The sequence below is a fragment of the Chlorocebus sabaeus genome, chromosome 24 (genome assembly GCF_047675955.1).
Source record: "Chlorocebus sabaeus isolate Y175 chromosome 24, mChlSab1.0.hap1, whole genome shotgun sequence".
NCBI classification, from domain to species: Eukaryota; Metazoa; Chordata; class Mammalia; order Primates; family Cercopithecidae; genus Chlorocebus; species Chlorocebus sabaeus.
Genome location: NC_132927.1, coordinates 22,041,746 through 22,057,679, shown reverse-complemented (window position 1 = coordinate 22,057,679; position 15,934 = coordinate 22,041,746).

Sequence of the window (15,934 nt, the reverse complement as noted above, 5' to 3'; positions counted from 1 at the left end):
TTACAGGAGTTTTTTTAGTTGTTTTTTTAAAAAGTATTTTACACACACATTATTTGTATTGAAATTCACTACGTTTTTACTACTTTTAAGCACATTAATGAAATAAAATTTTTTTAAAAGACTCACTTAAGCCAATCCAGCAAAAATTAAAAAGCTCACTAGGTCATTTTCCCAAATTGACCTAATGAGGAAATCGGTTCTTCTGAGTTTCATATTGGAGGAAGAATAAAATAAATAAGAGCAAATTCGAAGCCTGATATTTTAGCAACAATTCAATTCTATGTAAAACACATCAGTGTTACTTTAAGGTACCCAAACCCCTCAAAGAGTTTCAAGACTGACTCCAGAATGAAGATTCTCAAAATGTCCAAGCATGTGAGACAGCATGGCATCAAACCTTCAAGGAAATCTGTCAACATGCCTTTTAGAGTCTCACAATGTACCAATTGACAAAAGTAAGTAAGTTGCATATTTCAGCAAAAAGATACTGGGTTTCTGGAGGTAACTTTTTAATTATTTAAATGTAATCATGATGCTAAATATGATATAAATGTCATTAAAAGATTTACCAAAGAGCAAAATTGATCCTTATCCAATAAAACTAAAGTTCTAAGAACAACACAAATATTTATTACAAATCCTCACTATATTCATTATTTATGATGCAGAAAATCATATTTCTTTTTTTTTTTTTTTTTTTTTTTTGAGACGGAGTCTCGCTCTGTCGCCCAGGCTGGAGTGCAGTGGCGCGATCTCAGCTCACTGCAAGCTCCGCCTCCCGGGTTCACGCCATTCTCCTGCCTCAGCCTCCTGAGCAGCTGGGACTACAGGCGCCCGCCACCTCGCCCGGCTAGTTTTTTTGTATTTTTTAGTAGAGACGCGGTTTCACCGGGTTAGCAAGGATGGTTTCGATCTCCTGACCTCGTGATCCGCCCGTCTCGGCCTCCCAAAGTGCTAGGATTACAGGCTTGAGCCACCGCGCCCGGCCAGAAAATCATATTTCTAAGGGTGTTACATGAAGAAAAAAGATTTTAAATACTTAAAGATATATTTACAAATTATGTTTTTAAAACTTTCAACTTTGAAAAGAAACTTCAAACTCTTGACTGACGCTGGTTATCTCTGAAAAGAGGCTGTTTCTTTCATTTTAGTTTCCTATAGTTTCCAAGTTCTCCTTATTAAGTATTTAACAATTGTATAATTGGAAGACATAAGTTGAGGGTGGAAGGATTGTTAGAAAGAAAATAAAACCATACATTCAGATCTGCAGTCAAATTCTCCCAATTCTCTGTCTTGCCTATTAATCATTAGACACACTGGCACTTTGATATTGTTGAATTTAAATTCAAAAGCATAAACATATCTCCAGACTTGTGAGTCAAATAATTATAAATCATAATTATTATTATGCAGCAGGCACATTCTGTCTCACAGGAAAAAGACGCAGAAAAAAACAAATTATATACAAGATCATATCATGCCAAAATGCAGAACACTTTCTCGTTATTCACATTAAGCCATGCTGAATATGTTCAGCCTTATGCACTTCAGATTTATGTATTTTAGTTACATAGCCATCTTTTATTTTTAAGAGAAGTACAAAAATGCAATAAAGCCAGTTTTAACAAGGCAATGCTAAAATTCAATGAAAGCTTTATTATCCCCACTTAGTACATTATTCTTGAGATCAAAGTTAATTATCTTTTCTAAGATGACACCTATATGCCCCATAGTTCTCTTGTTCAGTAACTTCCATTTAAAATTTTCTCTGCTTCCAAAGCAAAGGAAATGTTAAGGTACATGATGTGTCTCTGAAGATCTAAGACTCCAAATGCTTTTGGTCTTTAGAAGTGCAACTACAAAGAAACCACAAAGGACTACAAAGCAGGATGAAATATTAGCCATGGCCCTTGTGTAGATTATAGCCAAAGGAGTATATTTGGCTTCAGGGATTCAATGATTTATTACTGTTCAACTAACCTCCAATGAAAGTATTGTAACGTCTCTGGAACAGACTTTAGAAACATCTCTAGGTGTCAAGTACAAGAGAGAGGGAGAGACTGACTTAGCGTATAGACTGAGTCTATCACTGTCAATAATACTATAAAAGCATACTATAAAATATTTCCAAGTCTCCTCTGACTAGTAAGAAAGACCAAGCTCTGAACTCATAAGCTCATAAGGTCTTGATTTACTGACACTGTCTTCAATACATTGGCTCACTTGCTCATAATAAAGTTGAAATCATGATACTCCTTTTATATTTAGAAATAGTCATTCTACTTTCACGCTTCCTGGTTCAGGAATCAAAAAATAGCTAAGGAAACATGGTGTTGGGTGTATGGCTGTGTGATAGGAATACAAATGTAGAGAATGCAGCAATGATGAATTGCTCATACAACAAACACTACAACCAATAGAAAAGTAACTGCTTTTATACTAGTTATTTTCTTACTCATGAAAATTCCTACTGCTGATAAGAATTATATCATAACCACTTCTTTAGGAATATATGTTACCATAAAACCTAAAAATTGATTTCAATTTCTTTTCTTTTTTTTTTTTTTTTATACTTTAAGTTCTAGGGTACATGTACATAGTGTGCAGGTTTGTTACATATGTATACTTGAGCCAAGTTGGTGTGCTGCACCCATCAACTCGTCAGCACCCATCAATTCGTCATTTACATCAGGTATAACTCCCAGTGCAATCCTTCCCCCCTCCCCCCTCCCCATGATAGGCCCCTGTGTGTGATGTTCCCCTTCCCGAGTCCAAGTGATCTCATTGTTCAGTTCCCACCTATGAGTGAGAACATGCGGTTCTTGGTTTTCTGTTCTTGTGAGAGTTTGCTAAGAATGATGGTTTCCAGCCGCATCCATGTCCCTACAAAGGACACGAACTCATCCTTTTTTATGGCTGCATAGTATTCCATGGTGTATATGTGCCACATTTTCTTAATCCAGTCTGTCACTGATGGACATTTGGGTTGATTCCAAGTCTTTGCTATTGTGAATAGTGCCGCAATAAACATACGTGTGCATGTGTCTTTATAGCAGCATGATTTATAATCCTTTGGGTATATACCCAGTAATGGGATGGCTGGGTCATATGGTACATCTAGTTCTAGATCCTTGAGGAATCGCCATACTGTTTTCCATAATGGTTGAACTAGTTTACAATCCCACCAACAGTGTAAAAGAGTTCCTATTTCTCCACATCCTCTCCAGCACCTGTTGTTTCCTGACTTTTTAATGATCGCCATTCTAACTGGTGTGAGACGGTATCTCATTGTGGTTTTGATTTGCATTTCTCTGATGGCCAGTGATGATGAGCATTTTTTCATGTGTCTGTTGGCTGTATGAATGTCTTCTTTTGAGAAATGTCTGTTCATATCCTTTGCCCACTTTTGGATGGGGTTGTTTGTTTTTTTCTTGTAAATTTGTTTGAGTTCTTTGTAGGTTCTGGATATTAGCCCTTTGTCAGATGAGTAGATTGCAAAAATTTTCTCCCATTCTGTAGGTTGCCTGTTCACTCTGATAGTAGTTTCTTTTGCTGTGCAGAAGCTCTTTAGTTTAATGAGATCCCATTTGTCAATTTTGGCTTTTGCTGCCGTTGCTTTTGGTGTTTTAGACATGAAGTCTTTGCCCATGCCTATGTCCTGAATGGTACTACCTAGGATTTTCTCTAGGATTTTTATGGTATTAGGTCTAACATTTAAGTCTCTAATCCATCTTGAATTAATTTTCGTATAAGGAGTAAGGAAAGGATCCAGTTTCAGCTTTCTACTTATGGCTAGCCAATTTTCCCAGCACCATTTATTAAATAGGGAATCTTTTCCCCATTTCTTGTTTCTCTCAGGTTTGTCAAAGATCAGATGGCTGTAGATGTGTGGTATTATTTCTGAGGACTCTATTCTGTTCCATTGGTCTATATCTCTGTTTTGGTACCAGTACCATGCTGTTTTGGTTACTGTAGCCTTGTAGTATAGTTTGAAGTCAGGTAGCGTGATGCCTCCAACTTTGTTCCTCTGACTTAGGATTGTCTTGGAGATGCGGGCTCTTTTTTGGTTCCATATGAGCTTTAAAGCAGTTTTTTCCAATCCTGTGAAGAAAGTCATTGGTAGCTTGATGGGGATGGCATTGAATCTATAAATAACCTTGGGCAGTATGGCCATTTTCACGATATTGATTCTTCCTATCCATGAGCATGGTATGTTCTTCCATTTGTTTGTGTCCTCTTTGATTTCACTGAGCAGTGGTTTGTAGTTCTCCTTGAAGAGGTCCTTTACATCCCTTGTAAGTTGGATTCCTAGGTATTTTATTCTCTTTGAAGCAATTGTGAATGGAAGTTCATTCATGATTTGACTGTTTGTCTGTTACTGGTGTATAAGAATGCTTGTGATTTTTGCACATTAATTTTGTATCCTGAGACTTTGCTGAACTTGCTTATCAGCTTAAGGAGATTTTGGGCTGAGACAATGGGGTTTTCTAAATATACAATCATGTCATCTGCAAAGAGGGACAATTTCACTTCTTCTTTTCCTAACTGAATACCCTTGATTTCTTTCTCTTGCCTGATTGCCCTAGCCAGAACTTCCAACACTATGTTGAATAGGAGTGGTGAGAGAGGGCATCCCTGTCTTGTGCCAGTTTTCAAAGGGAATTTTTCCAGTTTTTGCCCATTCAGTATGATATTGGCTGTGGGCTTGTCATAAATAGCTCTTATTATTTTGAGGTACGTTCCATCAATACCGAATTTCTTGAGCGTTTTTAGCATGAAGGGCTGTTGAATTTTGTCAAAAACCTTTTCTGCATCTATTGAGATAATCATGTGGTTCTTGTCTTTGGTTCTGTTTATATGCTGGATTATGTTTATTGATTTGCGAATGTTGAACCAGCCTTGCATCCCAGGGATGAAGCCCACTTGATCATGGTGGATAAGCTTTTTGATGTGCTGCTGAATCCGGTTTGCCAGTATTTTATTGAGGATTTTTGCATCGATGTTCATCAGGGATATTGGTCTAAAATTCTCTTTTTTTGTTGTGTCTCTGCCAGGCTTTGGTATCAGGATGATGTTGGCCTCATAAAATGAGTTAGGGAGGATTCCCTCTTTTTCTATTGATTGGAATAGTTTCAGAAGGAATGGTACCAGCTCCTCCTTGTACCTCTGGTAGAATTCAGCTGTGAATCCATCTGGTCCTGGACTTTTTTTGGTTTGTAGGCTATTAATTACTGCCTCAATTTCAGAGCCTGCTATTGGTCTATTCAGGGATTTAACTTCTTCCTGGTTTAGTCTTGGAAGAGTGTAAGTGTCCAGGAAATTATCCATTTCTTCTAGATTTTCTAGTTTATTTGCATAGAGGTGTTTATAGTATTCTCTGATGGTTGTTTGTATTTCCGTGGGGTCGGTGGTGATACCCCCTTTATCATTTTTTATTGCGTCTATTTGATTCTTCTCTCTTTTCTTCTTTATTAGTCTCGCTAGCGGTCTGTCAATTTTGTTGATCTTTTCAAAAAACCAACTCCTGGATTCATTGATTTTTTTGGAGGGTTTTTTGTGTCTCTATCTCCTTCAGTTCTGCTCTGATCTTAGTTATTTCTTGCCTTCTGCTAGCTTTTGAATGTGTTTGCTCTTGCTTCTCTAGTTCTTTTAATTGTGATGTTAGAGTGTCAATTTTAGATCTTTCCTGCTTTCTCTTGTGGGCATTTAGTGCTATAAATTTCCCTCTACACACTGCTTTAAATGTGTCCCAGAGATTCTGGTATGTTGTATCTTTGTTCTCATTGGTTTCAAAGAACATCTTTATTTCTGCCTTCATTTCGTTATGTACCCAGTAGTCATTCAGGAGCAGGTTGTTCAGTTTCCATGTAGTTGAGCGGTTTTGATTGAGTTTCTTAGTCCTGAGTTCTAGTTTGATTGCACTGTGGTCTGAGAGACAGTTTGTTATAATTTCTGTTCTTGTACATTTGCTGAGGAGTGCTTTACTTCCAATTATGTGGTCAATTTTGGAGTAAGTGCGATGTGGTGCTGAGAAGAATGTATATTCTGTTGATTTGGGGTGGAGAGTTCTATAGATGTCTATTAGGTCTGCTTGCTGCAGAGATGAGTTCAATTCCTGGATATCCTTGTTAACTTTCTGTCTCGTTGATCTGTCTAATGTTGACAGTGGAGTGTTGAAGTCTCCCATTATTATTGTATGGGAGTCTAAGTCTCTCTGTAAGTCTCTAAGGACTTGCTTTATGAATCTGGGTGCTCCTGTATTGGGTGCATATATATTTAGGATAGTTAGCTCTTCCTGTTGAATTGATCCCTTTACCATTATGTAATGGCCTTCTTTGTCTCTTTTGATCTTTGATGGTTTAAAGTCTGTTTTATCAGAGACTAGTATTGCAACCCCTGCTTTTTTTTGTTCTCCATTTGCTTGGTAAATCTTTCTCCATCCCTTTATTTTGAGCCTATGTGTGTCTCTGCATGTGAGATGGGTCTCCTGAATACAGCAGAGTGATGGGTCTTGACTCTTTATCCAGTTTGCCAGTCTGTGTCTTTTAATTGGAGCATTTAGTCCATTTACATTTAAGGTTACTATTGTTATGTGTGAACTTGAACCTGCCATTATGATATTAACTGGTTATTTTGCTCGTTAGTTGATGCAGTTTCTTCCTGGCCTCGATGGTCTTTACATTTTGGCATGTTTTTGCAATGGCTGGTACCGGTTGTTCCTTTCCATGCTTAGTGCTTCCTTCAGAGTCTCTTGTAAGGCAGGCCTAGTGGTGATGAAATCTCTAAGCATTTGCTTATCTGTAAAGGATTTTATTTCTCCTTCACTTATGAAACTTAGTTTGGCTGGATAAGAAATTCTAGGTTTAAAATTCTTTTCTTTAAGAATGTTGAATATTGGCCCCCACTCTCTTCTGGCTTGTAGAGTTTCTGCTGAGAGATCTGCTGTTAGTCTGATGGGCTTCCCTTTGTGGGTAACCCGACCTTTCTCTCTGGCTGCCCTTAAGATTTTTTCCTTCATTTCAACTTTGGTGAATCTGGCAATTATGTGTCTTGGAGTTGCTCTTCTCGAGGAGTATCTTTGTGGCGTTCTCTGTATTTCCTGGATTTGAATGTTGGCCTGCCCTACTAGGTTGGGGAAGTTCTCCTGGATGATATCCTGAAGAGTGTTTTCCAACTTGGTTCCATTTTCCCCCTCACTTTCAGGCACCCCAATCAGACGTAGATTTGGTCTTTTTACATAATCCCATACTTCTTGCAGGCTTTGTTCATTTCTTTTTCTTCTTTTTCTTTTGGTTTCTCTTCTCGCTTCATTTCATTCATTTGATCCTCAATCGCTGATACTCTTTCTTCCAGTTGATCGAGTCGGTTACTGAAGCTTGTGCATTTGTCACGTATTTCTCGTGTCATGGTTTTCATCTCTTTCATTTCATTTATGACCTTCTCTGCATTAATTACTCTAGCCATCAATTCTTCCACTTTTTTTTCAAGATTTTTAGTTTCTTTGCGCTGGGTACGTAATTCCTCCTTTAGCTCTGAGAAGTTTGATGGACTGAAGCCTTCTTCTCTCATCTCGTCAAAGTCATTCTCTGTCCAGCTTTGATCTGTTGCTGGCAATGAGCTGCGCTCCTTTGCCGGGGGAGATGCGCTCTTATTTTTTGAATTTCCAGCTTTTCTACCCTGCTTTTTCCCCATCTTTGTGGTTTTATCTGCCTCTGGTCTTTGATGATGGTGACGTACTGATGGGGTTTTGGCGTAGGTGTCCTTCCTGTTTGATAGTTTTCCTTCTAACAGTCAGGACCCTCAGCTGTAGGTCTGTTGGAGATTGCTTGAGGTCCACTCCAGACCCTGTTTGCCTGGGTGTCAGCAGCAGAGGCTCAGTTGAAAATGCAGAAATCACCGGTCTTCTGTGTCGCTGGCGCTGGGAGTTGGAGACTGGAGCTGTTCCTATTCGGCCATCTTGCTCCGCCCCCTCCTGATTTCAATTTCTTTATTGGCATTTTATGTTGCTTAATTTTTGAACATTATACTAATAATTATTGTCTTCCAAACTCACTGGGGAAAGACTAATCAAAAGGACTTAAGGGACTGACTTTGATTTCTCTATAATTCTATTAAAGTGCATACTGTTAAGACAACCATACTTCAATGTCATTAAACAGAACTTTTAAAATTCATTCAGCCACATCCATTCATCACATATTTATAAAACATCTATTATATGCCAGTTCTGTTGTAGGCCTCAGAGATGAAAGAATAAACAACAGAGGAAGAAAGTTCTGAATTTAGATTAGCCATTTGTAAGACAGTATCCTGGGCTATACCTTAAAATTTTAAGATTCTTATTATAATTTTTAACTACTCAGAATTTGTAATAATTCCATTAACCTAATTAACATTTTAAAATATTCTGAAGATAAAAATATTCACCATTAGTCCTTGAAAAAGAAAATGCTTTATTTCATATGAGTGCATATTAAATTCTAGTAAAGTAGAATTTATTAAAAGAAGAAAATATTGCCCTGAATTTAAGGAATTAAGTTTTCTCTTGATAGGTAACATAAAATAGCATAAGCAATAGATGCCCCCAAAAAGTCATTTTTTTCACTTCACAGAAAATGCCTACATCACAATGCCTTAAACTACAGACCACAGAGGTAATTTATTCCCAAGTCAACACCTCCACTTCTATCCCCCAGAATAGAAAACAATTGCTAAAACCATAAGAATGAAAACAAACATTAATTTGCAAAAAGCTGTTTATTACATTCATAGCTGGAAAGCTAATAAACTTTGGAAAGATATTTTCCACTCTAGTCCAACTCAAATGATAGTGTCTACATCTTCATTCAACAGAAAATAAGTCTCAAATAAAGAGATTAATCTCTAAAGCCCTGCCATTCATCATCAAAGGCAAATTAGATAACTGCTTGCTGCTGCTTCTACCATTTCAATAATTCATAAGATTCTCCTGCAAAGGTTGCATCAGCTAAATCTTTGGTAGTAAAGTGCCTTTACAGTCGAATTCATGTGGGGTGGTTTAAATAACTGACTTTGACATTTCATGAACTAAGTTACAGCCAACCTGAATGGGGTTGAAACATCATTCGACTACGAAGTTCAGTCCTGAGAATAAAGGAACTTGCCTTTGGAATTGTCTTATGTCCTTGTCTGTGCCCTTCACTCACTTCTATACTCCCCTTCACTTCAGCTGCCTGGTGCCTGGGCCATCCTCTGAATGTCCAGCAACTGCACTCCAGGGTCCAGATTATTAGAAAAGGAGCTGATTGGACTGTTTTCCACTAAAATGTGGCTGTCATTTTGTTTACTCTCCCAGGAGTATCTGTCTTTTAAGAGCAAATGGAAAAAAGAGAAACAGTTGTTAATGTTTGGTAAACAGTCTTATGCTGTGGTAATTCAGGATGTGTTAACACATCAAAATGAAGAACTTCAAGCAGTTTGTGTAGGGAAGAAAACATTGGACTGGAAGACTTCCTAGGCCACTCCTCATTCCAACAGCATCGGTCCTGTTTCAGGTTAATAAATAAGTAGAGCTAATCATTCCCTCTATTTCTTTGGCACCCTATAAATATCTGTTTCTTTACTCACCACTTGTAAAGTACTTCATTTATTCATTCAACACTCAAATGTTTGCCAAACGCATAGCCTGTTCTAGATATTATTTTGGGCCCTAACAGTGCAGCGGTGAAAGAACACTGAGCTTCCCCTTGTGGAACCCACAGTCTGGCAGTAAAAAACCCTGTGGTATAAAATGAAGAAATAAGTAAACAAGATAATTTCATATTATAAAAATATTTATAAGGAAATAAACAAGGTGCTAAGATAGGTTTTGCCTGGGAGAGCTCCTTGAGAATAAGTGGTCAAGGAAGTTCCCTCTGAAAAGGTGACTTTGACCTGAGACCTAAAAGGTGAGAATGAGTCAGTCAGGCAAACTGCTGGGGAAAGAGCATTTCAGACAGAGGCAACAGCAATGTGCATATCCCTTACCCCAGGAAGGGGCTTGCCATGTTCCAGGAACAGAAGCAGGGCCATTGTTTTGAGGCATGGCAAGAGGATGAGTGGTAGGAGGTGAGGTTGGAAAGACAAGCAGGAGCCAAACCTTGCAAGTCTGAATTTTCTTCTCTGTGCCAGTGGAAAGTCAGGGAGAAATTTAATGAGCTGGGGAAAGAAGGGAAGATCTGATTTATATTTTATCACTCATTAAAGATCACTTGAGGTCACCTTTCCACAACCAAAGTATCTTTCTTTATCTTAATGGATGAGAGAGCAGCCTCTAAAATTGGACTGCCTAGGGTTAAATCTTGCCTCCACCATTTATAGACCTGTGACTTTTGACAAGTTTTATAACTTCTTTCAAACACAACATCCTCATTTTTTAAATGTGGAAATGTGGAAATAAGAGTACTTATGAAATCTGTACTTGCTGATTCCTGATTCCTCCTCTTGTCCCTTGCTAAAACTGTACCTCTCTCAGTCTTCAATGAATGACACCATAATCCATCCAGTTGTTCTGACCAAACTCCACTTTATAATTTTCCCTCACAAGCTACATTTAATTACGTCATTTCTACCTTCAAAAAAGTGTATTCTAAATCTGATCTCCATTGTTAAAACAGTACAGGTTCCCATTACCTCTCTCCTAGCTACTGCAACCACTATCTTTTTTCAACACAGAGTCTTTCTCTGCCACCCAAGCTGGAGTGAGGTGGTATGATCTTTGCTTAGCCTCCAAGTAGCTGAGACTACAGATGTGGGTCACCATAGTCACTTTTAATCATGTTTCAGGCAGTCTCCTTGGACTGGCTAGTTTTTGTATTTTTTGTAGAGATGAAGTTTTTCCATGTTGCCCAGTCATGTCTTGAACTAGTGGACTCAAGCAATACACCTGCTTCACCCACCCAAAGTACTGGGATTACAAGTGTGAGCCACAGCACCCAGCCTGCAACTGCTTTCTAACACTTAAATACGTCTTCTACTCTCAAAACCTACAGTCTAGTTTTTATATGGTTTAAAAAGAGTGATCTTTTAAAGATGAAAGTCAGATCTTATAGCTACCCTACCTATACCTCTCAAATAGAATCCCATTGCATATTCAGTCTTATTGCAATTCATAAGACCCTGATGACCTGATCCTGGCCCAACACTCTCACCAGATGTCCTACTGGCTTCTTTATTCCTGGGAACACTCAAAACTCTTTCACTCAGAGTTTTTTCACTGCCTGCTCCCCACCTCCACTCATTGCCTGGAATGCTCTTCTCCTAAATCTTTACCTTGCTTCTTTCTCATCATTCAATTCTCAACTCAAATGTCACCTCCACAGACAAGCCTTTCCGGATAACCCAGTTAAGTTTCATCTTTCTCAATCTCAGTTGTCCCAAACTGTGTGGTTTCAGGACCCTTTTGTACTCTTAATAATTATTGAGAACTTTAAAGATCTTTTATTTATGTAGATTATAGGTATTAATATGTAATTTAGAAATGAACACAAGGATGTTTTGAAATTACATGTTCATTGAGTCATTTTAAATAATAATTTACTTACAGCAAAGTAATAACATATTTTTATGAGAAATAACTTTATTTTCCAAAACAAATATATTGAGTGAAAGCAGTGGCATTTTGTTTCACATTTTCAAAAATGTCTTTAGCATGTGGCTTCATAAAAAACAGCTGGATTCTCATACTTGCTTCTGCATTCAATCAGTTATAAAATGTTGTTTAATGTTAAAGCATATGAATAAAATCTAGCCTATAAATCCAGCCTATATGAACAAAATCCATATAGTTGGAAAAGGGCAGAGTATTCTAAAAGCCTTTCCAGATAATTGTACACCAAGATTCAACAAATATTAATTACGATATGGAATCTGAAACCATAACAATAAACTTCTCTGTTATACTAAAATCTATTGGTCTATCTTGCATTTTGAATTTGATGTTGTAACATTGTTAGAGAAGGCACACAGCCAGAAACAGACAGACAAGAGAGCCCCTGAGGAAGAGTCTTGGAGACACCTCCCACTGATAGTCAGTACTGCTCAACTGACAGTCAACGAGAAAGACAATGGCTGCACTAACTACTTGTAACCTTGTGTTTGGGCTCCTCTGGATCTGAAGGAAATTATCAGGCCCCAGTCAGAGATAACCATGGTAGAGACTTTCCCTGCTGATGAGTACACTCACTCCCCCAGTAACTCACCCTAGAGTAAATAGCCTTTTACTCATAATCATAGTAAAAAACACACCCTGGGTGGAGATTTTAAATACAAATGAGACATACAACATGTGTACTAGCATGTACAACCACAAAACATGCAGGTCCAAGGAAACCACCTAAAACATGATTACAAGTGACACCCCTCATGCCCCGTCATAAATAATCATGTAAGATTCTCATAGAGTCCCCCAGCACTAACTGCTGCTGGTTCACTCTCTCATGCAGCCCAATCTGCCTCATCTTTCAGAGTGTACTGCCTCTTTAAACCTTGCTGTTGCTGCTGCTGCTGCTGCTTTTCAGTCAGGGCAGCCCACTCCTCTCTTGAAATCCACATAAAACAACACTAACTTTAAATGTAAATCAGCTAAATGCCACAGTTAAAAGACATAGAATGGCAATCTAGAGAAAGAACCAAGAACCATTGGTATGCCGTCTTCAAGAGACCCATCTCACATGCAAAGACACACATAGGCTCAAAATAAAGGGATGAGGGGACACCTACCAAGCAAATGGAAAACAGAAAAAAAGCAGGGGTTTCAATCCTGGTTTCTGACAAAATAGACTTTAAACCAACAAAGATCAAAAAAGAAAAAGAACAGCATTACATAATGGTAAAGGGCTCATTTCAACAAGAAGAGCTAACTCTCCAAAATATATACGCACCCAGTAGAGGAGCACCCAGATTCATAAAGCAAGTTCTTTGAGACTGTCTAAGAGACTTCAACTCCCACACAATAATAGTGGGAGACTTTAACACCCCATTGACAATATTAGACAGATCATCAAGAGAGAAAATTAACAAAGATATTCAGGACCTGAACTCAGCTCTGAATCAAGTGGGCCTAATCGACATCTACAGAACTCTCCACCCAAAAATAACAGAATATACATTTCTTGCACTGCCACATAGCACTTACTCTAAAATCAATCACATAATCACAAGTAAAACACTCCTCAATAAATGCAAAAGAACTGAAATCATAACACTCTCAGACCACAGCACAATCAAATTAGAACTCAAGATTAAGAAATTTACTCAAAACCATACAACTACATGGAAATTGAACAACCTGCTCCTGAGTCATTTTGGGGTTAAATAATGAAATCAAAGCAGAAATCAAGAAGTTTTTTTGAAACTGATGAGAACAAAGATACAACATACCAGAATCTCTGGGATGGAGCTAAAGCAATGTTAAGAGGGAAATGCATAGTACTAAAATGCCAACATCAAGAAGCTAGAAAGATCTCAAGTTAACAACCTAACATAAAAATGAAAAGAACTAGAAAACTAAGAGCAAACAAAGCCCAAAGCTAGCAGAAGACAAGAAACAATCAACATCAGAGCTGAACTGAAAGAGATAGAGACATGAAAAACCCTTTAAAAAATCAACAAATCCATGAGCTGTTTTTTAAAAAATAATAATAAAATAGATAGACTGCTAGTTAGACTAATAAAGAAGAGAGAAGATTCAAATAAATGCAATCAAAATGATAAGGATGATTGGGTGAGGGAGAAAGGACAAGATGGAAGAAGGTAAAGAAGATAAACAAGATGGTGCAATTCCAGGTTCTTCATCAGCAACTTTCCCGCCCTCGGGAAAAACTCCCACGCACGGGAAAAACACCGATTGTCTGCGCCTGCGCATTGTGACATCAAAACAAAGAAACCGAAACTTACCCAGCCACGCCTATGAAGACGCCCTTACCCCCTGCCCCTGTCCTGCCCACCTCAAGCCCCATCCATAAAAGGCCCCTCCCGGAAGACATCAACGCGAACTTCCTTGGCCCCTCCTCATATGCAGACCTAGGAACCTTGCCCGAGAACGCCGGAGCGACTTCCTCGGCCTCCACCGCAGGAGACCGGTGAACCTCGCCCTTTCCTCCTTCACATTTGTTAGCTAATAAAGTTTTTTTTCACCTTGCCTATTTGCCTCATCCCTGGCGCCTGCTCCGGTGGTCGCACAGAACAAATCAATGATATCAGCTCTGATCCCACAGAAATAGGAACAACCATCAGAGAATATTACAAACACATATATGTATATAAATTAGAAAATTCTGATACACCCTCCCAAAATTGAACTAGGAATAAATTAAATCCCTGAATAGACCAATAATTAATTCTGAAATTGAGGCTGTAATCAATAGCCTACCAACCAAAAAAAAGCCCAGAATCAGACAAAGGTACAGCTGAATTCTACCAGAGGTACAAAGAAGAGCTAATACTATTTCTACTGAAACTGTTTCAAAAAAATTGAAAAACAGGAACTCTTCCGTAACTCATTCTATGAGACCAGCATCAGCCTGCTACCAAAACCTAGCAGAGACACAAAAAAGAAAGAAAACTTCAGGCCAATAACCCTGATGAACATCGATGCAAAAAATATCAATAAAATACTGGCAAATTGAATCCAGCAGCACATCTGAAAGATTATCCACATGACCAAGTTGGTTTCATCCCCAGGATGCAAGGTTGGTTCAACATACACAAACTAATAAATGTGATTCATTACATAAACAGAACTAAAGACAAAAACCATACGATTACCTCAATAGATACAAAGGCCTTCGATAAAATTCAACATCCCTTCATTTTAAAAACTCCCAGTAAACTAGATATTGAAGTAATATGCCTAAAAATAATAAGAGCCATATATGCCAAACCCACAGCCAGTATTATACTGAATGGGCAAAAGTTGGAAGCATTCCCCTTGAAAACAGGCACAAGACAAGAATGCCCTCTCTTACCACTCCTATTTAACATAGTATTGGAAGTTCTGGCCAGGACAAACAGGCAAGAGAAACAAATAAAGGGTATTCAAATAGGAAGAGAGGAAGTCAAATTATCTTTGTTTGCAAATAACATGATCCTATATCTAGAAAACCCCATAGTCTCAGACCCAAAGCTTCTTAAGCTGATAAGCAACTTAAGCAAAGTCTCAGGGTACAAAAGTCAATAGGCAAAAATCACTAGCATTCCTATACACCAACAACAGGCAAGAAGAAAGCCAAATCATGAATGAACTCCCATTCACAATTGCTACAAAAAGAATAAAATATTTAGGAATACAGCTAACAAGGAAAGTGAAGGACCTCTTCAAGGATAACTACAAACCACTGCTCAAAGAAATCAGAGAGGACACAAACAAATGGAAAAACATTCCATGCTCATGAATAGGAAGAATCAATATCATTAAAATCGCAATACTGCCCAAAGTAATTTATAGATTCAATGCTATGCCCATTAAACTACCATTGACATTCTTCAGAGAATTAGAAAAAACTACTTTAGGATTCATATGGAAACAAAAAAGAGCCCAAATAGACAAGATAATTCTAAGCAATCAGGCTACCCAACTTCAAACTATACCACAATGCTACAGTGGTTACAGTGGTTTTGGTTAAAACATCATGGTACCAGTACAACAACAGACACATAGACCAATGGAACAAAATAGAGAACTCAGAAATAAGACCACACACCAACAACAATTTAATCTTCAACAAACCAGACAAAAGCAATGGGAAAATGATTCCCTATTTAGTAAATGGTGCTGGGAAAACTGGCTAGCTATATGCAGAAAACTGAAGTTGGACCCTTTCTTACACCTTATATAAAAATTAACTCAATATAGATAAAAGACTTAAATGTAAAACCTCAAACTATAAAAACCCTAGAAGAAAACCAAGGCAATACC